General features: G+C 36.3%; 2 protein-coding genes across 3 annotated transcripts in view; one reads left to right on the plus strand and one right to left on the minus strand.

Moving 5' to 3' along the window:
• LOC106876154 (ankyrin repeat domain-containing protein 27) overlaps positions 1–716 on the minus strand; it is a 54,332-nt gene extending 53,616 nt beyond the window's left edge. For both annotated transcript variants that reach the window (XM_014924580.3, XM_014924579.3), the window contains exon 1: positions 657–716. The gene's annotated coding sequence lies outside the window, so the exon portion shown is untranslated. The remainder of the gene's footprint in view (positions 1–656) is intronic.
• Positions 16–23,416, plus strand: part of LOC106876152 (thioredoxin reductase 1, cytoplasmic) — a 77,118-nt gene continuing 53,717 nt past the window's right edge. Inside the window, exon 1 of the mRNA XM_089349168.1 lies at positions 16–110. The gene's annotated coding sequence lies outside the window, so the exon portion shown is untranslated. The remainder of the gene's footprint in view (positions 111–23,416) is intronic.

A 23,416-nucleotide genomic window follows, 5' to 3' on the forward strand; every position in this document is an offset into this window, starting at 1 on the left:
TTACCAGTATTCTCCGTACATCTTTGTTTATAAATAAATCACACACGTGATTTGATTGACGTTAGGGTGTGATTTATTTATAAACAGCGAGAAGAAAACGGATAATACTGGTAAGTCGTTCAGTTATTTCCCTTGAATATTTTTATTTATTTTTTTATCCCCCTAAACTTGAAGATTACCTATATTATATATACAAGCTTGGGCTAGTCGACTCAGGGATTGCTATATCATTATATTCAGTAATATCAAGAGTATTTATCATTTAATAACAAACCTACTGACAAAAGTTGGTCAACTATCTTGTTGAAGTTCCAATCGAAATAGAATCGTAACTGCTGTCAATAAAGTGGGAGATAAATCATTAACATAAACAAAGTAATGGGTAAATAAAAGATTGCAAATTATAACAGTAAACAACTAAATTACAAGTGTAAAAATTACAAGTAAGAACATAAAATAAAAAGTAAACAGGATGATAATTTAAAAAAAAGCAACATTGTATACGTGTTTGTCGTACAAACAAACGTGTCTACAGATATATTTAGACTTATTTTAGGTATCAAGTTTCAATAGAGGTATATTTTATGATATGATTTTTAAAATATATTACAACTTTCGTTCGAATAATGTGGAGAAACATTGTGTAATTAACTCACCCAAATACATACGCCGTAAAAAATCTGTTCCTAACTATCTATGATTGCTCCAAACTATACGGTGTTCACCAAAGATGCGGTGTTGACTGGATATAATACACTTTAAAAAAATGAAAATGTTCAGTTTATTTAACAGGACATCAGTCTTCATACGCATGTTAAATTCCTGTTTGAACAGGAATGGGAAATAGAACTTGTTAGGAAAATTATTACAGATTATTTCCAAATAGTATTTTTGATAATTTTTTAGGTTTCTGTGGTAATAGCATTTTCTCAATGAGAATGCAAGTTATTCTCTTTGATAACGTATTTTTTATCTGATTACATTCCCATATCTCTGGGGTTGACGTAACATTGTTTTTGAGACCCTATAATAAGGACGTATTCTAACTGATTGTTTGAAATGGCTTTTGGTAATTCATATTATCTCATAAATAGTTGCTCTGTTGTATCTGTGTAGGTATTTTGTATCAAATAATACTCAACAATATGCTAGCTCTTATGAGCATCTCTTCAAATTATTTGCATTTAATCTTCAACAATTTATAAAATAATGTTTGGGTAATATTTATATGTGTGTTAGTGTATTAGGATACTGGTCTTGTGTCTATTTTTAAATCTGATTTTATCAATCCTGTTTATTTGGTGGATTTGTCAGTCCTTTTTATCTATTACACTAGCCTGCATTTTAAAAAGAAGTAAATGATGATTGTCCACTTATAGGTGATTCTGAACCATATGAATAATATATGTAAGCTTGCATATTGACTTAATATATATATTTTTTTAATGTACTTACCATGGCTTTAAAGTAATTTTATTCCCTTTCAAACTTCCTTTTCTTTGATTTCCTTCCAGCTTTTGGTAGTCGCCTGCAGTCTCTCTCTTTAGTGTCCAGCAGTAATCTGCCACCATGTTTACATTCCACCTTCCCTGATATCTCCACTCCATTTCTTTAATATCCTGGTGAAATTTCTCACCATGCTCTTTACTTAGGTTGCCAAGGTTTTCTGGGAAACAGTTGAGGAGTGATTAAAGAAAGTATATTTTAACACTCATGTTGCACCCAAGCTTTTTGAAGTTTTTGCAACATGTTATTAACTATGACTTTGTAATTTGAACACTTATTGTTTCCCAAAAAGTTCTTGACAACACACGTGAAGTTATATCTGTATTTGATACCTATACCTGTATTTGAGATTCATTCATAGATTTCTCATAATCTGGGTCTTTCATTAGTTTACGAATGTCAGGACCACCAAATACCCTATATCCCAGAAACAGCTGTAAGACTTCAAATTTACCTTAATTAATTATTCTATATGACTTGAGATACTCGTCCAGCCTTGGTTTTTGTTGTTCTTTTTTTCCCCTCATATAATATATAAATTCTACTATTCATCTCATTTATTAAAATTTATTTCCTGATTTATAATTTTTAAAAAATATATAATGTTGACTTCTGACACAGGCACAAGGTATCAAATTTGGGGAATGGGTTTTTGTCAACATCAGTACTTGAATAATACACCCTCCACCATAAACCGTCTTTGGTGAGATTCAGATTCTGAAGACAAAATACATGATATTTTATTAACTTTTTACTAATTCTACCAATATTAGTTTCAGATTTTGACACTTTCGAGGGAGGTTGTAACTCTATTACATCAAGCCCAGTGCTCAACTAGTACTCATTTTATCATCTCCAAAAAGATGAAAGGCAAAGTTAACCTCAGGGGAACTTGAACTCAGAACATAAAGACTAGCAAAATGCTGGTAAGCATTTTGCCAGGCATGGTAACAATTCTGCCAGCTTGCTGCTTCCCAATCTACCAATATTGGCATGAAAAATGGTTTGTGGCAGAATAGGTAGAACAAAAGAACCTTATGACATTTAGTTGCATTATTTTGAAATTTGAGTCAAATTCTTGTACAGGAATGATTCAATTTATTATATCTCTTCTCTACAAATTTGTGATGTTCTGCTAAAGTTAGAGATCCATATTATGTATGTGTACATGTGTGCTTACATATGAACATATGCTAATGTATATATTAATAAGCTTATCACAATATTTTCTCTAAATAAAATGTTTAAACTATTTCTGTTTTATTTATTTATCAGTTATCAATGAATTACAAATCTATAATTGGTAGTTTATACTCAGAAATATAACTTTTTATTGTGTGTGTGTGAATCTTATAGTTATGAACAACAGACAATTAAAACTGTTAAGGTTGTCACAAATGTCAGGCTTCACAATTTCTAATGCTCTCTCAAGGCAATCTCATTTGTATAACATTACCAAAACTGTATCACAAAACTAGGATTCCTCTAAAATAAGAAAATAATTTTGCCTTGATCAGTTGCTGACCTGCTACAAAGTTCAAGTGATATCCATTTTGAAACACTACTCACATCTATGGAATGGAATGATATTGTTGCTCTCCATACAGACATTCTGGGCCAAATCCATAGAAGGTCCTTTTACTGACCGACAATGATTAACTCACCAATATTCTACAATACCTAACATACAACTATGTGATTTCTTCTCTCTCTCTTATTACTACAACAGCCTGCTCTTATGAATTAGTACATCCCATACTCTCCTCACTCAATCCTATCCAACCCACCTATCTCTCTTCCTCCTTATATTTCACTTTCTCCTCATATTTCACTTTCCAGATTCCACACTAAATACATCATCCATTTCTTCCTTCCCTGAGTTGTAACCCTCTGAAAATTCATTTATGCCAACACTTTTCTGGATAATTTTAACCAAAGCTGAGCATCATCAGTTGTTTCAACCACATTGCCCCTCCTCCCTGATTGACATAAAAACAATTATTCTATCTATGAGTGTGTATAACTTTGTGTTTACTTCTATTTCTGTATTTTGTATTTATTTTCATCTAAAATATTGTTTTAGTTATGTATTGTTGATAATACAATTTTTAAAAATTCATCCATCTCCATCCACTATTCTAGAGAGGGTCATGGAGGACAAAGTTATTGGGCACCTCCTCCATAATGTCCTAACAAGAGTAACCATCATTACACTTTCCAGCAGGATTCCTATGTGTGATGAGCTGAGACTATGGCTATTATCTAACTTTCTCCTTCTTGGTCTACTGCCAAGAATCTGTTTTGAGTACCAAGTGGTGATCTCCAGATAAAATAATTACATTAACCATTGAGATACCAACTTGCTTAAGACTGTCTTTAGTTCTAAATCATTCATCATAAGTTAATGTAAGATCATTTGTTAAATAATATTGCAAAGACTGGATAAATAATGAAAATGTGAGTTGTTTTACTAAATCCTTTCAAATTCTTAATTATTTTCTGAATCAATTTATTTACATGGACAGTGTATTTCACAAATGGGTTAATTGGAAAGAAAATCAAAAGGTTAGCAGAAACATTACACACCTGGAATAAATGCCATACCATGTGTGGTCAGTCATCTAAATTCAAGGCTCAAATCTTGTCAATATTGACTTATCTTTCATCTCCTCTAGGGTCAACAAAATTAGTATCAGTAATCCAGCAGAGTCACAAATACAAAAAAATTCCCTTGTTCTTAATTATTTTTTCACAAGAAAATAATTCAATAATTAAGGCTATTTTTCTGTTGGTGAGTGGAACACATATTCTTAGTTTCTCCTTAAAGCATTTATTTTAGACATCTTTCAAATCATTTTTCTGCTCATATTACTCCAAATTAATGAGTTAAAACTATTGTTGCCAGCCTAACACACAATCTTTCCTGATACAGCTGTCTATCTACAAGTACCTTTTAAAAAATAATTTAGATATAAGGAAATAAATTATGCTTAGTTACACAATTGCTTTTTGTTTTTTTACTAGGCAGGGACAACATGTAATAATAGATGTTAGAGTCAGCAGTTACCAATTGTAAGAGTTGATGTAAATGTATCTTTTTACAATTAATGAATCTTTACATCAAAAAGCCAAGTTTAATGTAGTTGTTACCAAAATGTAATGGGTGTGATGTTGATGATGTTGAAGAAGAGAAAGAAGAACACTGATTGAAATTGATGTTGACTCCAAATTTTATTTACTTTATGTATAGCCACACACGACGGCTTGTATAATATAACTGAGAGTTAATTATTTCCTAGTATAGGTGTGTACATGTTCTTGTCATTCTAGTAGTAGGGAAAAGGTAGATAGAGTGATGTTTGTTAGAAGTGAAAGTGAGAGAGAGCAGAGGTAAGTTGTATCATAGCCGTCCGATTGCTTGGCCATCAGCCTCCAGCAGTGGTTGTCTCTCTGGTGTCTGCTCTCAGCAACTCATATTTATAAGAATATAGACAGCCAGCAAAAGAGATATATCGTTTAAACAATGGATAAGTTAATGTAAGTCGTTCCTTATCTATTTTAACTTTTCATAGCATAGAAGAGGTTAAAAGTTTAAGTGGAAGAGACATGAATTGATCTGGTAAAGCCATGTGCTGAATTTAACTCCTGTCAACTATTGTTTTTCTGTGAGAAAAATGCTGTTGAAATGTCAGGGGAAATTTGTCAATTCAGGTTCAAATCTATTCTATGCTTAAATGAAGTTACTACATTACTTTCCCTCCACAGAGTTTCTAAGAAAAAGAAATGAACAATCTAGAAAGAGAAAGAAATGCATGGCTGAGGAAAAATTTTGCATTTCCAGAGAGAGGATCATTGAAATGTATATGGAACAATTTTCTATTTGGATAGGTCCAAATAGCAGTGTCGTTTTGCATGCAAAAATGTGCAGTCAGTGACTGGGAAGTGCAGGAATGAGTTAGTGCATGCATGTACATAAGGGCATATACACAAGTGCAAGGGCACTTATCAAAATTTACTGTAAAATAAGCTCAGGGGAATGAGAGAGTGTATTCTCAATCCTTGGTATCGCAGATTTTCCTGCAGGATTGCATTGTGTGAAATGTCTTGAAGGTTTTTTCAGAAGCAAAATGTGTCTGGCGCTGTTGGTGTGGGTAATTGCTGAGGTTAGCGAGAACGACAGTGCGGCACGCTGGTTAGTTGTGCGAGACAGGTAACTTTCTCTATTTATTACGCGACCAAACAGAGGGAAGTTATGTCTAACAAGGGTGCAGAGAGCATGTGAACATCCGACGTAGATTGAGTTAGGAAAAGAACTGAGCAGGCACAGACATGATGAAAACAAGGTAGTTGAGGTGCAAGGCTGAGACAGTATGCTAGTGCAGTGATTACAAATACAATGCTGAATATGCCAGTTACTGAGGTATTAAATGCCTTGAAATGAGCAAGAGTGAAAGTGAGGCATGCTGGCACATTGTAAGTGACAAACAACTCCTTCCATTAAATACGTGACCAGCCAAAGGTCCAATACAGGTAAGTTGTGTCTACAAAGATGCAGAGAGGATGAGAAACAAACGAGAAAGGCATGATGTGGTGCATGAATGTGACAGTGTCAGCATATGCATGAATGTTGTGTGGTGCAGCAAAAAGAATGAACAGTACAGAAATGAGTAAACAAAAGTAATAAACTTAACTGGAAATAGTGTCCATTCTTTAAAGTCTATTACTGGAAAATGAGAAAAAATATATATGAATGCAAAGAAAAAGAGTTGTTGAGAGCCTATATGAGAGTTATATATTCAAAAAATTTTGTGGAGAATGCAGTGTCTGTACGTCAGGACGAGATGAAAAGTGTGTGTGTGTGCCAAAAAGGTTGCATGAGCAGGCTTCGGTATTTTCATCCAGTTAGTTTCTGGGCAAATGACTGTTGAAATACTGCATTTATGGGCTTCCATGGTCAGCAAATTTTTTGTACATTGGCAGGGTTGCATTGTAGGGAAGTGCATCACAGTGTGCATTGCAGTACAGCGCTTTCTGTAGCATGTTCTGTAACAAGTCGAACGAGAGTTGTGACTTGATGGAAGTGGAGTGCATTTGTGGCACTTGAGTAGTAGCCAGGTAGAATTTGACAGCAGAATCTGCTTGTCAGTGGATGGCACATAGATTGAGACTCCACATTAAGGGTGCATATTGGTGCTGATGTAGGTTGTCATTCTTTTCCTCTGGTATAGCGACTGTTGATACAAAGATGGTAGTTCTTTTAGCTCAGGTCACCAAATGTATGTGACAATGTAATGTAACATGTAGTATGAGAAAGGTAGTAATTCTTTTTAGTGTCAGGGTCAGCAAAATGTAGTGGCTAATGTAGCATCAGAAGGCAGTGGTTCTTTATAGTCAGGGTCACCATTTGTAATGATAATTTTTAGGAGTCAGAGATTACCATTGGTAATGATAAATGTTAGAGTCAGCGGTTACCAATTATAACAGTTGATGTAAATGTATCTTTTTATGACTAATGATTCTTTACATCAAGAAGCTAAGTGTAATGTTGTTGTTACCAAAATGTAATGGGTGTGATGTTGATGATGTTGAAGAAGAGAAAGAAGAACACTGATTGAAATTGATGTTGACTCCAAATTTTATTTACTGTTACCTTATATATAGCCACACACGATGGTGAGTGTGAATAATATTGAGAGTTAATTTTTCCTAGTATAGGTGTGTACGTGTTCTTGTCATTCTAGCAGTAGGAAAAAGGTAGATAGAGTGATGTTTCTGAGAGAAGAAAGATGAGTTAGTGAAAGTGAGAGAGTGCAGAGGTAAGTTGTATCATAGTGGCTGATTGTTTGGCCATCAACCTCCAGTGGCTGTCTGCTTGTGGCTGTCTCTGGTGTCTGCTCTCAGCAAACTTGTATTTATAAGAACACAAACCAGCCAGTAAAAAAGATACATCATTTAAGTAATGGATAAATTAATGTAAGTTGCTCCTTATCTATTTTAACTTTTCATGGCATAGAAGAAGTGGAAGAAACATAAATTGGCCTGGCAATGCCATGTGTTGAATGTAACTCTGATCAACTATTGTTTTTCTGTGAGAAAAATGTTGAAATGTCAGGGGAAATTTTCTGATTCAGGTTTGAGTCTACTCTATGACTAAATGAAGTCACTACGAACATATTCCTGTTGTTCAAGCAATATTTATGGAAATAAAAGAGTTCTTATAACCTAAAAGAATGGCTTTACTAAGAAGACCATCCTATTTAGAAATCGAGAGATAATTGTATGCTTAGTTGGAAGGTTATTGTAAATACTGACTTCAAGGTCTTCCTTTAAAAAGATTAAAAGATTTACAGTTCTATATTTGCCTTGCTATCCATATGTAGTACATTAGTTAACAGGGAGTTACTAATGAAACATTTTGATTAGATCAATTTCAATTATCTGCTACTGCATTAGTTCAGTATAGTTAAGTGTCAAAACAAAAGTATATTTAACACATTAACCAGTCTATAAAGGATAGGCAAAATTTCCTGGAAATATTATTTGAGACAGGAAAAATAACAATGGAACAAAAGAAATTTACCTTGATAAATTCATATACCTTTGTCTCTAAATAGCTATATAAATATAGTTTGTTGTTATAATGACAAATATAGTTTGAGGGAATTAAAGTAAAATTAGTGACATGGGGTCACAAACAACTTATTTCTGGGGAAATAAATAGAAGAAATTGTGAAGAACATTTACTTGTGCTAACTGATCAATAAATATGTCCAACCAAAAATACATACATAGAAAGTATTTCAAGCTAATTAAGAAACTATATAATCGAGATAAAATCAACAGGTCTGTGGCTCATAGAAAAAAACAATTGAACTGTGTGATCTCATACATCATTTAGAACTTGCTTACAGTAAAACAGTCTAAGTTACTATGGTGACCACACATCACACAAGAAACGATTGCACTTGACTTCCATTTTCATTAGACAAAAGTGCTTCAATATTGGACAGCATATAATACCATATAAAGTTTAAATATTTTCAGCTTTTGAGTATTACATCAACATCTAGAATGGTGAACACTAGCACATATTCTGAACTATAACAAAGACAAAGCCAAACAGCCTCTAAGTCCTTCTGTTGTTTGTGCAATAACTGAAGGCTGAATGGATAAGGTGTTGCATTACCAACTCATTGATCCTGAATTCAATGTTGTGGGCATTTTGTTGTATATTTAAGAATACACTTAATTCTATGCATCACAATTCATATAGATAGATGTAGGGAATATGTACCAAGTCCCTACATAGAAAAAGATTTAGCTCTGATCAACTCAATATTATTAATATAAAATTAAAAAGTGACCCTTAAAAATCACCCTTCAGTTTTCAAAGACAAGGTTTTTCATACATCTACCTAATAGTCTCTGCTCAACTGAATTCCTATTTTGTCTTGTACTCAAGCCAGAAAATGTTTTGGGCCTTCTTGAGATGCTTTAAAGATATTCTGCCCATCTCTGCTGTTGATACATAATGTAGGGTTGGCATTGCTGGCTACTGTGTTAAACAGCAAGCCATATTGGATGTTATATTCTGGAGACTTCCAAACCATAATAAAAGATGAACATCACTCTAAGTGCTGTTAATTTGTGCTCAGTCATTGTTACTTGAAATAGGTTAACACTTTAAACAGGGAGATATTTATCTCTTATCCATATAACATTATTAAAAGGAAATTAGAGACCGACTCTTAAAATCTTTAGTCTTTTGAAAACAAGTTGTGTTTTTTTTTTTTTTACACTGACTCAATAAAGTCAGTTCCTCTAATTCCTCAACTTCATACAATCTCCATCTCTAACTCAACCCTTTTGTGTCTCATGACCTACTACAAAACAATCAAAAGAAATCATCATCATTTAATGTCCACTTTTCAATGTTTGTATGGAATTTGTTGCAGTAGGTTTTCTACAGTTGAGTGCCTTTTCTGTTGCCAATCCTCACCTCTTTCCAAGTATGATAATTTTTTCCCCAAGGCTGGACATTTTTTTGTAGAAGCTTGGAAACAACGGACACCACTTGTATGACAATGACACTCATTTACATCTATCCTACAATGTTGAGACAAGAAAAAAAAATCAACTCACACATGAGTCAGGCTTCTTTCAGTTCCTATCTGGCATTGGTCAGCCTATAGTAGAAGGCATTTGCTCAAGGTACCATGCAGTGGGACTGACCCTGAAACCGAGCAGCTGGGAAGCAAGCTTCTTACCCACACAGCTATGGCAAATATATGAAATGTTCTCCTCCTTTAGTAATCTTTGCTTTGATTCTTCTTTATTGTCTTAACATTTTCAAATGAAATACTTTTAATTGCCCAACCAATGGCTACAAGACTGCATTTAACTTCAACAACACATGCATTATAGGTTAGAAATTTGTATGATAATTATATTGACCAGTTTGGTCTTTAGTGTCATCAATAGAACCTAATACTTTGTGTGCCTTCAGTGGGATCTTTGTAGTGAACATTTGGACCAGACTTCCAGTTCTGTCCACTTCAGGGACTTTTTTTATTTAGCAAGTAGGTATCAGCTGCAACAATCTCAGTTGGGTATCAACCACATCAGTCTCTCCAATGTGGAAGGGCTTGGAAAGGCCATAGGTACTACAGCTCACCTTCTGACTAACTGATGTTGAAAAAATAATTTCTTAACCCTTTAGCATTTAAACTGACCATATCTGGCCAAAATGTTCTGTCTGTTTTGAGTTAAAACTGACCAGATACAACTTCTCACATCTACTACAATATCACTCTAAAAATATACAATAACATCATTGCAATATTGAAGCTACAAGATAATGCCTGATTAATTCAAAACAATGTGAATAAATAAGCATTACATTTGACAGAGTAATCTGAATGTTAAAGGGTTAAATTATCTATGTAATAAATAAATAAATTTCAATTAGATAGAATTTCATGAGTATTCAGTTGTTTGATCAACTAAATTTTCAGATTCACTGAATTAGCATGCTACAAGCTGAGTATTCTACAGACATATGTATTTCAGGCAGAATCAAAGTGACACAGTGTGACAAGATTGGATCTCTAATTACAAGTACAATCTATTTGATGAGTTTTTATGCAATTTGTATCTTTTATTTTTACTTACATGTTTCAGTCATTAGACTGCAGCCATGCTGGTAGACTACCTTGAATTTTAGTCAAACAAATCAACCTCAGTACTTGTTATTTTTCTTAATGCCTAGTACTTATTATGTCAATCTCTTTTACTGAATCACTCAGTAACAGGGACATAAGCACATGGACACAAAGACACACACATACACGTATACACACACACACATGTATATATATATATATATATCATCATCATCATCATCATCATCGTTTAACGTCCGCTTTCCATGCTAGCATGGGTTGGACGATTTGACTGAGGACTGGTGAAACCGGATGGCAACACCAGGCTCCAGTCTGATTTGGCAGAGTTTCTACAGCTGGATGCCCTTCCTAACGCCAACCACTCAGAGAGTGTAGTGGGTGCTTTTACGTGTCACCCGCACGAAAACGGCCACGCTCGAAATGGTGTCTTTTATGTGCCACCCGCACAAGCCAGTCCAGGGGCACTGGCAACGATCTCGCTCGAAAATCCTACAGGAGCCAGTCAGGCGGTACTGGCAACGGCCACGCTCAAAATGGTGCATCTCATGTGCCACCCGCACAAGAAACAGTCCAGGGGCACTGGCAACGATCTTACTTGGCTTGCCGGGTCTTCTCACGCACAGCCCATTTCCAAAGGTCTCGGTCCGTAGTCATCGCCTCGGTGAGGCCCAATGTACGAAGGTCTTGCCTCACCACCTCAGCCCAGGTCTTCCTGGGCCTACCTCTTCCACGGGTTCCCTCAACTGTTAGGGTGTGGCACTTTTTCACGCAGCTATCCTCCTCCATTCTCACCACATGTCCATACCAGCGCAATCGTCTCTCTTGCACGCCACAACTGATGCTTCTAATGTTCAGCTTTTCTCTCAAGATACTTACACTCTGACGGGTATTCACATTGACATTACACATCCAACGGAGCATACTGGCTTCATTCCTTGCGAGCTTACGTATGTCCTCAGCAGTTACAGCCCATGTTTCACTGCCATGTAGCATGGTTGTTCGTACGCATGCGTCATACAGTCTGCCTTTTACTCTGAGTGAGAGTCCCTTTGTCGCCAGCAGGGGTAAGAGCTCTCTAAACTTTGCCCAGGCTATTCTTATTCTAGCAGCTACACTTTCAGCGCACCCACCCCCACTACTAACTTGGTTGCCCAGATAGCGGAAGCTATCGACTACCTCTAGTTTTTCACCCTGGAATGAGATAGAAGTTGTTTCCTGTTTGTTTGCAGTCTTTATTGCACCTGAACATCTGCCACAAACAAAAACTAACTTGCTAGTTAACCTGCCTTTGATGTTGCTGCACCTCTTATGTGTCCATAGCTTGCACCGGGTACATCTTATAGAGTTACTACCTACTCCTTTTCTACATACTGAGCAGGGCCATCTACCTGAAGGGGTTTGTGTTTTATCTACCTTCCTACTTATTAGGATTTTGGTTTTAGCTAGGTTGACTCTAAGGCCCTTCAATTCTAGACCTTGCTTCCACACCTGAAACTTCTCCTCTAGTTCTGATAGTGACTCCGCAATTAGGGCAAGGTCATCAGCATAGAGGAGCTCCCAGGGGCAACCTGTCTTGAACTCCTCTGTGATTGCCTGGAGGATTATGGTAAATAATAGGGGGCTGAGGACGGAACCTTGGTGGACCCCTACCTCTACCCGGAATTCATTGCTGTACTCATTTCCAACCCTCACCTTACTGGCAGCATCTCTGTACATGGCTCGCACAGCTCTCACTAACCATTCTTCTATCCCAAGTTTCCTCATTGACCACCAGATAAGGGATCGGGGGACCCTGTCAAAGGCTTTCTCCATGTCAATGAAAGCCAGGTACAGAGGTTTATCCTTAGCTAGGTATTTCTCCTGCAACTGTCTCACTAGAAATATATATATATATATATATATATATATAGACGGACACACACATGTATATATATATATATATATATATATATATATATATATAAGTTGAATTTAAAGAATTAACATTTAGAAAGTAGGTGTTAAATGCAGTATCTAAACCTTGTTTCAGGGTAAGTCCCAGGTAGTCTGTCTGCAGAGCACGTTCACCACTTATGGCTACCAGGTGTCATTAGCGATACTGTGTGTTCATTGTTGGATCTACATCTGCAGTTCAATAATGCACATGGGGTATATCATCATCATCATCACCATTTAACGTCCGTTTTCCATGCTGGCATGGGTAGGATGGTTTGATTGAAATCTGGTGAGCTGGGGAGTCGCACCAGGTTCCAATCTGGTTTGGCAAGGTTTCTATGGCTGGATGCCCTTCTTAATACCAACCACTCTGAGAGTGTAGTGGTTGCTTTTTACGTACCACTTTTTACATGCCATTGACCTGATACCAACATTGACCATGCCTACGGTCTCATTTGGCTTGACAGGTCTACACACACACACGCACACACATAACAGGCTTCTTTCAATTTCCATCTACTAGATCCACCCACACAAGGCTTTGGTTAGCCTTAGGCTATAATAGAAGACACTGTCCCTAGGTGTCATGCAGTGGGACTGAACTCGAGGCTATAGAATATGACTGTTGTCCAAGGTGGAATTGAAATTCAGATCTTGTGATTCAGCCATACTTTATTAATTATATTCAGCAATTTTCTTTATTAGGACTCACAATTAATAGCCTTTATATATTTAAGGTAGTAAGCTGGCAGAATCATTAGTACATTGGTTAAAATGTTTTGCAGCATTTCATCTGTCTCTATGTTCTAAATTCAAACGTGATTTCCAATTCATTTGCATTATTTCCTGATAAAGCATTTTTTAGACAATTATTATTAACTAACCAATCCTTGTTTGCGTATAAGCTTGTCTTTTGACATAATAAACAAACGTTTTCTGTAAATTTCAGAATACAATTAATAATTGAATTACACACTGATGTTCTGTGTTCTTTTGTTATTGTTATAATAACAACAAAACACTCAATATAGTTGCCATCCTACTCAAGACAATAAGATATCATAAAATGATTGACAGAATTTTTTAGAAACCAGCAAAACTTGCTTGTAAAAAATGAAAAATTGTTAGAAACTGTGCTGTCTTAAAGTATGGGTAAACTGGGTAGTTGCCCTGGGATTCCATGAATCAAAGGGTCCAATTCTGATCAATGTGTGCCATGGCTTGCGTTAAATAAATTGATACTATAGAGCCCAGTGTATTGATTAGTCTGGGGTCCTATAAAGCTCTTAAGACTGGTTAGAAATAGAAACTAATGTCTACAAAATAATATTGTACACAACCAATTTTTCAGAACTTTTTGTTCTATATCTGGGCAGGAACAAAAATGGATCTCACTTTGCCATACTAATGCAGGTCTTGAAGTAATATTTGAATTGGCCTTTTCATTTAAATATGGCTATCCAGTTGATGAACCAATACCATATGTCTCACACAGTTTATATACAGAAAAACCATGGTCCAGTTCTATCACCTTTCTATCCCTTTCCTGCATTGATATAGACACATTTTTATGCTTTATACAATCACTATCACTTGCACTGTGATTGGCAGCTGGCATATATATGCAAGCAATACAGACTAGGAATTTCTTAAAATCACTGGAGCTGCAGCAATGAAAGGTATCTAGTTATTGAGATGATTGCAAATGACATACAATACCTCTTATGTCTGGTGTGCTGTGGGAAATTTTGTGTGCACTCATAAATATATTTAGATTAAAAGAGGTGACAAACTATCAGTAACTGGAAAATTGGTAGTGTACCTGTAATATCCATATAAGGCTATGATTGCAATATAGTTGTTTCTTATATAGGTACAAAGACCAAGATATTCAGTGATTTCTCTTGAAAATGAACAAAATTTGGTATTGTTGAGTTTTCAAGTATCTGCAGGAAAAAGGTTTGTCCCCTGAGGACATTCATGCTGACATTGTTGCTAGATTTGGAGATAACACTCCAGCTTTATCAACAATGCAAATGTGGGCAGCTTAACTTAGGAGAGGAAAGGAATCTTGAAAATAACCTAAGGTTCAGCAACTGCCACACCGGGGGGAAAACATTGATTGTGTTCACCACATAGTGACGGATGACTAAAAATCAAATAGCCAATGCTATTAGCATATCCCACGAGAGAGTCGAGAATATTCTGCACAATGAACTTGATATGAAGAAAGTTTCTGTTCAGTGGGTGCCACATCTTCTGACATCTGATCAAAAGTGCATCAGGCTGATCACATCACAGAAAAGTCTGACATTGTTTGAGGTAGATCCAGCTGGTTTCCTTGAATGTTTCCCAACTCAGGATGAGTGTTGGCTTCATCACCTTGGGCTAGAGGCAAAGAGACAATCCAGACAGTGGAAACACCCCTCCTCACCTGCTCCAAAGAAGGCCATCTGCAGGGAAGGTGATGGTCTCGGTTTTTTGGGATGCAAAAGACATTGTATTTCGTTTTTGGATTTGGTTTGCAAGATTTTTTGTGATTTCGTGTGTTGAAGCATATTCTGTTGTGTCTGGGGAGAGTCATTTTCTAATTGTGCCTTGAAATTTAACACACTCACTGTTAAAATTTCCACTTATTTCTTATTTTTATTTTCCTAAAATTTTTGTTGCGTCTTGCAACCTTATCAATAGTCTTGACCGTCCGTTATTTATGCTGCGTTCTGTTTTTGCGCATGTGTGTGTCTCAGTGTGTGTGTATGTATGCATGCATGTATGTGTGTTTATTGACTATCTGCAAAAGGACCACACCATCAATGGAGAGTATTATGCCAACTTGCTGAGGCATTTATGAAAAGCCACCAAGACCAAATGCTCAGGAAAACAAATGAAAGGGGTGTTGTTTGATCAGAACAATGCTCTAGCACACAATTCCTTGGTTTCAATGGCTGCTGTGTGTGACTGTGGCTTTGAACTGGTTGATCACCCCCACCTAATCTCCTGATTTGGCCCCATCTGACTACCATCTGTACCCCATCATGAAAAAACATATCTGCAGTTGATGACTTTTTTTGACCAACAGGATGAAAGCTTCTTCACCAATTGGATCCAAGTATTGCAACACAGAAAAAGTGTGTGGACTGCAAGGGGAACTATGTTGAAAAACAAACCACATTTGGTCACATTCCATGAGAGTATCTCAGTCAGCCTATGAACTTTTCAGCTGACCCTCATAAATCCACTCTGAAGTTTCGAGTAGGTCACTCAAGAGATTTTTTGTGTTGGAATGCATGATTGTTTTGTTTCAGTTAACCATGCTTGTACATATATTGGTTGTATGTACATGGAAGGATGGATGAGTGGCTATTCTTCCAAGTATACATCATTAGAAATTTAGAGACCAACATTGTATGTTGGTATATTATTTAATATTGTCATGAACATACATCTTTTCATGGTGTGGAGGTGAATCTTGTGTTTCTTTAATACAAAAGAATGTTGCAATAGACTATGATTTTTGATCACCATTTTTTTCCTTTCTTAGTGTGTGCTTCACATTCCCAATATTAGTCTATTCCACTATGCACGAGAGAGAGAGAGAGAGAGAGAGAGAGAGAGAGAGAATACTATCCCTTTTCAGTTTTTTTGTCTTTCTGCATCTCTTTTCATAACAGATAATAAAACGTGATTTGAAAATTTCACTTTTATTTCTCAAAATAAATGTTATATCACATTTTCGCGTGATATGAATATTGGTTTTGAAGTTTCTAAATTCGAGAAGTATATGTAGATAATGAATTTCACGAACAATTGTGTTTTAGATTTGGCGCTTTGTGTACCTTGAGCAGAACTCACTTTTGCAAACATTTGGACCAGACTTTCTGCTCACACCTACGCGTTTTCGTCATTTTTTAAAATATTGATTAGGCTAGGCTTCAAACAAATTTGTTTAGTAAAATACTATACCGCGGCGCTTACTCACTTGACATTGATATCCTTGGTGAATTTCATAAACATTTCCTTGTTTCTGAAAATACGAGACAAACCTGTGTTTAATAGATTAACTGTCATAAAATCATTGGCTTAAGCATAATTCATCACGGAATCATTTTCTATGCCGTAATTAGCAACCGATCCTTGTTTGCATAAAAGGGTGTCTGGTGATATTCTAAACGAATGTTTACTTAAGTTTCTAAGTACTATAAATAATTCACTAACACGGATTTTCTGTGTCTTTTTCTTATTGTCAGGGAAACAACCCCTCCCCTACGTACACACCCTGATTCAATAGTGTTGCCATCCAACTCAAGATAATTATCTTTTAAGCTTCTCACTCGTAACCGAGTCTGATTAGAGTTTTTCTACCTCACTCTTTCTCTCTCTCTCACACACACGCATTAGATATTAGCGGTACTCCTGGAAGTTCTGCGTTTAGTTAAAAAATAGTAAGATGTTTAGAAGTTCTTTCATAAATTCGTAATATATTTCTTTTGAAATTGTTTTATTTGAAACATTTAAATGGTGTGAAAGTCCATATAAGTAGTATTAAACGTGCTGTCTTAAGACACATATATACGTACAAGTGTGTGTGGGTATCTTGCTTCTGTAGGTTCCGATGAAACTTGTGGTGTGCGGCCAATTGAAGCATATAGTGCTGCAATGATGTTTTTTCTCTTTCTTTTTTTTAAAAAAATTTATTTTGTAAAATATATTCCTTTTCACTGAATTAACTATTTTAAACGATGTAAGTTTATATACAAACATTTAATTAGCATCATACAATTACTGACTGTATTAAGACCACGAAAATGAACGTCGCTATAATATTACACTGGCCAACCCCACTATAATATTGTTCTGCGTCTTAGAGTGTGCTTTTTTGGATTTATGTATTTCTACAAACGATATATATATGCTTCGTAAGCGGAACCTAAATGCACTAAGTGCAGAAACGCTGCAAGATTTAAGATGCAATGTATGAACAATTTTTTCTTTGCCAGCCATCTAAGTAAACATGAACCAGGAAGAAATTGAGCTGCTTGTGAACTGGTTCTACCGTCGCGTGGCCCATGGTGCATACGTACTAAAAAGTAAACTAAATAGCTCATTTGCGAACGTTGCTGCAGAGCGAAATCTGAGCAAAATAGCTACCTACGTTCACGTAATCACGCAAATTCAAAGAAAAGATGGCACTCTTTTGACATGATGTAGCAATCATCATCATCATCATCATCATATATGTAGGCACAGGTGTGGCTGTGTGGTAAGTAGCTTGCTTCCCAACCACATGGTTTCAGGTTCAGTCCCACTGTGTGGTACTTTGGGCAAGTCTCTTCTACTATAGCCTCAGGCCGACCAAAGCCTTGTGAGTGGATTTGATAAACGGAAACTGAAAGAAGCCCGTCGGTCGTATATATATATATATGTGTGTGTGTGTATTTGTCCGCCCACCATCGATTGACAACCAATGTTGGTGTGTTTATGTCCCCGTAACTTAAAGGTTTGGCAAAAGAGACCAATAGAATAAGTACTAGGCTTGAAAAGAATAAGTCCTGGGGTCGATTTGTTCAACTAAAAGCGGTGCTCCGGCATGGCCACAGTCAAATGACTGAAACAAGTAAAAGAATATATATACACACAGTAATTGTAACTGAGGTTGCTGGGTAGCACCTTAAGTGCTAGAAATAAGAGTTAAAAACCCTCAGAGTTGCAACAAAGCACATTTGTGCTTCCTTGCAGCTCTAAAGGTTTAAAACTCTTATTTCTAGCAATATAGGTGCTACCCAACACCCTCAGTCACAATTAGTGACATTTGAATTTTTCCTTTTTGGTTTTATATTGTGTGTAACTACCAAAAAGCAAATAAGTGATAAGGATGTCCAGGTATTAGTGCATTACGACCATATACCCGTACTCGGATGATATCTGAATTTTATTATAGATTCATTGTTGAATAGTTTTATCATGACCTCCTTAACATTATGGTAGAAATAAGCATTATGAAGTTACTTTTTTTATGAAAGTACCCCAATCTTATGACTTAGATTGTTTCCTTTTTCTCTTACTGGGTCCTTAAATCCTTTTCTAAATTTTGATATTTTAATAGATAAATTTTGCTAAGTTTAGATGCTCATTTCCTCCCCCACCCCATAATCCTAATTCCCACACTTTGTTTTCCATTCTAAGCCCCTTTTAGTTGATAATCATATGTTAAGCCACCCCTGCCCCTCCTCATTCTGGTTATCACCTTGCCTTTATATCATTAACTTACTAGCATCTCCTGAGACATTTTTTTCATGTAGGTATGGCTGATTTTATGGTCATAGTGAAATAGAAGTAGGGAAGTAGGGAAGAGTATCTGACATTGATTAATTTATCACCAGCAAGAACTTAACTGTCAATTCCCAATGGTTTTTGATTGTAAGGGGATGTAAACTGCTTGCTGCATTGGGTCTATTGAATGTGATAAGGATAACAATTAATGTAGCTATATCACCATTCCTCTTTATTGACCCCGAATATTTTCTTCTGCCACTCTAAATCATAGTAGGCTTTAGGTATTTTTCCCTAAATTCATTCTGATACAATAATAGCAAAAAGAAACAATGTAAAAAATTATAATGGAGCATTCTGTATGTTGGAGTATCCTTTATATAATGGGGTATCCTGTACGCTGGAAATCTATATGGTCATATGCATCCGAGAGAGCGGTTTATTTCAAATTAATGTAATGTTTGCATTTATCAGTTAAATGGAGCTGCTTGAAACGGCTGTAGTGCACTAATACCTGGACATCCTTGTTACTTATTTGCTTTTTATTCACCTAACTTTGAGCCGTGCAGACAATACTGGACAGACTTAGTGCCTCAACTTAAGTACCAATTCTCCCTTAGTCTTCTGCATTTTGTATTCTCCATGTAAAAGAAAATTTATTTGTTAAAGCATACATATATCTATGTGCTTGTACATATATGTTTATCTTCTGAATATATTTAGTCGTTGCATCTATCTATCTATCTACATTCATATATATCTATGTGTATACATTTATGTGTATATATCTATGTGTGTATGTATGTTTGTGTGTGTATATATATATATATATATATGAAAATATATAAAACAATATTTTCATCATCACCAACATCGTTCAACGTCCGCTTTCCATGCTAGCATGGGTTGAACGATTTGACTGAGGACTGGTGAGCCAGATGGCTACACCAGGCTCCAATCTGATTTGGCAGAGTTTCTACAGCTGGATGCCTTTCCTAACGCCAACCACTCCGAGAGTGTAGTGGGTGCTTTTACGTGCCACCGGCACTAAGGCCAGTCAGGAGGTACTGGCAACAGCCACGCTCGAAATGGTGTATTTTATGAGCCACTTGCACAGGAGCCAGTCCAGCGGTACTGGCAATGATCTTGCTCGAATGTCTTTTCACGTGCCAGGAAGGCAACTTCATATATATATTTGTGGACCCATAAAAAATTAACCTCTACCAACTACTCTGCCTATATATCTGTGCACACCTTTCAATGCCATGTATGCCATAAGGTCTGCATATCTAATGGAGGCCTCAAAAGACATTTTAAGATCCACAAAGATCAGAACTTAATTGCAACTCATGGTGGTCCAAATCAGGTATGCAATCTATGTGGGTGTCTTTTCAATACATTGTCCGGTTTAAAAAGCCACATCAAATGCTATGATAGATCTATGGTTTAAGTACAAGAGGTGGTCAGACTATGCATAAGGAATAGACAACCAGGCTAAGATCAAGGTCTAGTATCTACACTTAACAGTTTAATATATCATCATCATCATCATTGTTTAATGTCATTTTCCATGCTGGCATGGGTTGGACATAGGTTGGCTCTATATATATATTATATATTTATTTATCAAGACTAATCATGTTTATCTGCATCACTCTCTCCATATCAGCTCACATGGATTTCTCTTATTGCATTCTTTATTCCGTGGGCCTAGTCCTTGTTAAAGGTTTCAAAGTTTAAATTCAAATTATTTAAGCACTACTATGTGTTTTCTATACACAGCATCTCTAAATCACATATATTGCTTCTATGTGTGTGTGTGTGAAGTCGCATGGTTAGAGTGTTGCAGTTATGATCGCGGTTTCAATTCTCGGACCGAGTGGAGTGTTTTTCTTGAGCAAAACATGTCATTCCATGTTACTTGTGTCCAATCAACTGTACATGAGTAACCCTGCAACAGAGTAGCCTTCCAGTCAGGAGGAATGTTGGCCTATTCACAATGAGGGTGATATCATTTGAAAGTTGAAACGATGCGAAATGTATTGTGATCAGCGATGTATAACAACATCCGATAGTCTGGCCGGTCATGTGATATATATATATATATATATGGTTGCATGTTAAGATGTTTGCTTCCTACCAGGTTCAGTCCCAGTGCTTGGGACCTTGGGCAAGTGTCTTCTACTATAGACCCTAGCCTTGTACATGGATTTGGGAGATGAAAACCTATAGAAGCCTGTCATAAGTATGTATATACGTATGGTTAAAGTCATACCCAGGACAATGTATGTCCATATATATGTTATCATCTGGTACAAGAGTTCCAGTGTTTGAGGAGAGTGGAACCGCCTCTAAATCACAACTGTCCCTAGGCCCACTCTGATCCTGGTGGTCTGACTACCATATGTTATGGTCTGACTAGCATATGAACTACTGGATATGAAGAACTCCCTAATTCTTGTAAGAAATTCCTTCTAGGAGGAGGTAAACTCATAAAAAACCTGAAGTGCAGTCGTCTCAACCTCTGTGCCACTGCTTTTATTATAGTTGATAACGTTGAAAAGTGAGTTCAGTGCTGTGCAACACTTTATCCACTCAAACAAATTCATGCACAAGAACTGCGTGGACTCTTGGAATTTTTGCATGGACTTACTAAGTTTAGTCAGTGGTCTTACTCGGTCACAAGTTGACTTCCTGTATGTATATGCTTATCTTTGCCCCCTTAAAACCACGTGACAATCGACGTTGGTTAATTTACGTCCTCGTAAATTAGCGTTTCACCAAAACAGATCGATAGCATGAGGACTAGACAAAAAAATAACAAAACATCTATTGGTGTACATTTATTAGACTAAATCATTGAGGGTCGTACTCCAGCATGACCGTAGTCCAATAACTGGAGCAAGTATCCACGTAAGATCGAAAGTGAGGGAACTTAACTTATTCGTGGGTACAGCTCTGCACGCAAGTATTGCAGGATACTTGGTAGTCCTGGTGTAGTGGACCTTGTTCTAATCTTTTCTTTTCCTTCCTGTTGTTTCATCCTACAGGTAAGTCATCGTAAAATCAAAGAGGGAATTTTTATCACAAACCAGCAAACCGATCATTTCAAAGCTGAGAAACAGAAACAAATTAATATTTATTACGTGACAATGCTTAACATTGTTAAGGTGGGGCTGATTCAATAGATATTGTTTGCATCGTGTATCTACTGTAAGATCCGTTTGCCAACGGGAAGTTATTAGCTTTTGTGGGCGATGATGTGTTTAATTGGATACGAAGGTGTGTATCTCTCATGTGACATTTGCATGACAAGAAGTAAATAGTTAAAAAATGTAAGCAGTATCATTTAACACATTGCTCTTTCGTTTGTATAAACAAGTTCACATACTGACTGAAGAACATTTGGTGTACAGCAAAGACTTCGTCCATTCACTACACACCCTTCGTCGCTGTTATAGAGACACTGTCCATAAGTACCCCAAAATGAAAATTTGGCAAGTAAATAAAAATGGACGCCGGAATACTTAATTATTCATATTGCTTTTTTAAGAAAATGACTGCGGGTGTCCTCTTATACAATGGAGAGATAGCGATTCAACAAAAACTACAAAATACAATTTTTTAAAGTAAAATAAACGATTAAATTCCATGAAATATAGCGATGGTTCCATTAGTGTTCTCGATACGTTCCTGAAAATGCATTGCTTAACCAAAAAGCGCTATACGAGGTCATTACTTATTACTTTTAATGGTTGATACAAATACAATTGAATATGTTGCCAAACATTTAACTTTAGATAATAATCCTCCACAATGTGTGGCTATCTAAACAGAGTAGTGTTAAGCGGATGTATAATTGCACTGAATGATATATTTGATAAATAAATACATTAACTACATTTTGCTTGTGTACACGATGCCAGCTGAAGTCTTGTAGAGAAGTGATGGAGTTTCATGTTCCCTGACTGACAAAATGTATTGGCTGATCATAACTCAAAATCTCGAATAATGAATTAACTCCACTGATGCAAGAAATTCAAATGTACAATCAATATCATGAATTGTGTAAAGTAATTTCTTACACTAAAATCATTATCTACTTCACGATTGTTGCGGACACCTTGGGATTTCCACGTTCAATTATTTCTTCAGTGTAACTTGCTTACCAACTACATGGTTCCGGGTTCAGTTCCACTGCGTGGCACCTTGGACAAGTGTCTTCTATTATAGTCTTGGGCCGACCAAAGCCTTGTGAGTGGGTTTGGTAGACGGAAACTGAAAGAAGCCCGTCATGTATGTATATGTATGTGTGTTTGTCCCCCCACCATCGCTTGACAACCGATATTGTATTTACGTCCCGTAACTTAGCAGTTCGGCAAAAGAGACTGATAGAATAAGTACTAGGCATACAAAGAATAAGTACTGAGATCGATTTGTTCGACTAAAGGCGGTGCTCCAGCATGGCCGCAGTCAAATGACTACAAAAAAAAAATTAGAAAAAAGAAAAGAAATCAACAACT

The sequence above is a fragment of the Octopus bimaculoides genome, chromosome 3 (genome assembly GCF_046866305.1).
Source record: "Octopus bimaculoides isolate indiv1 chromosome 3, ASM4686630v1, whole genome shotgun sequence".
In the NCBI taxonomy this organism is placed as follows: Eukaryota; Metazoa; Mollusca; class Cephalopoda; order Octopoda; family Octopodidae; genus Octopus; species Octopus bimaculoides.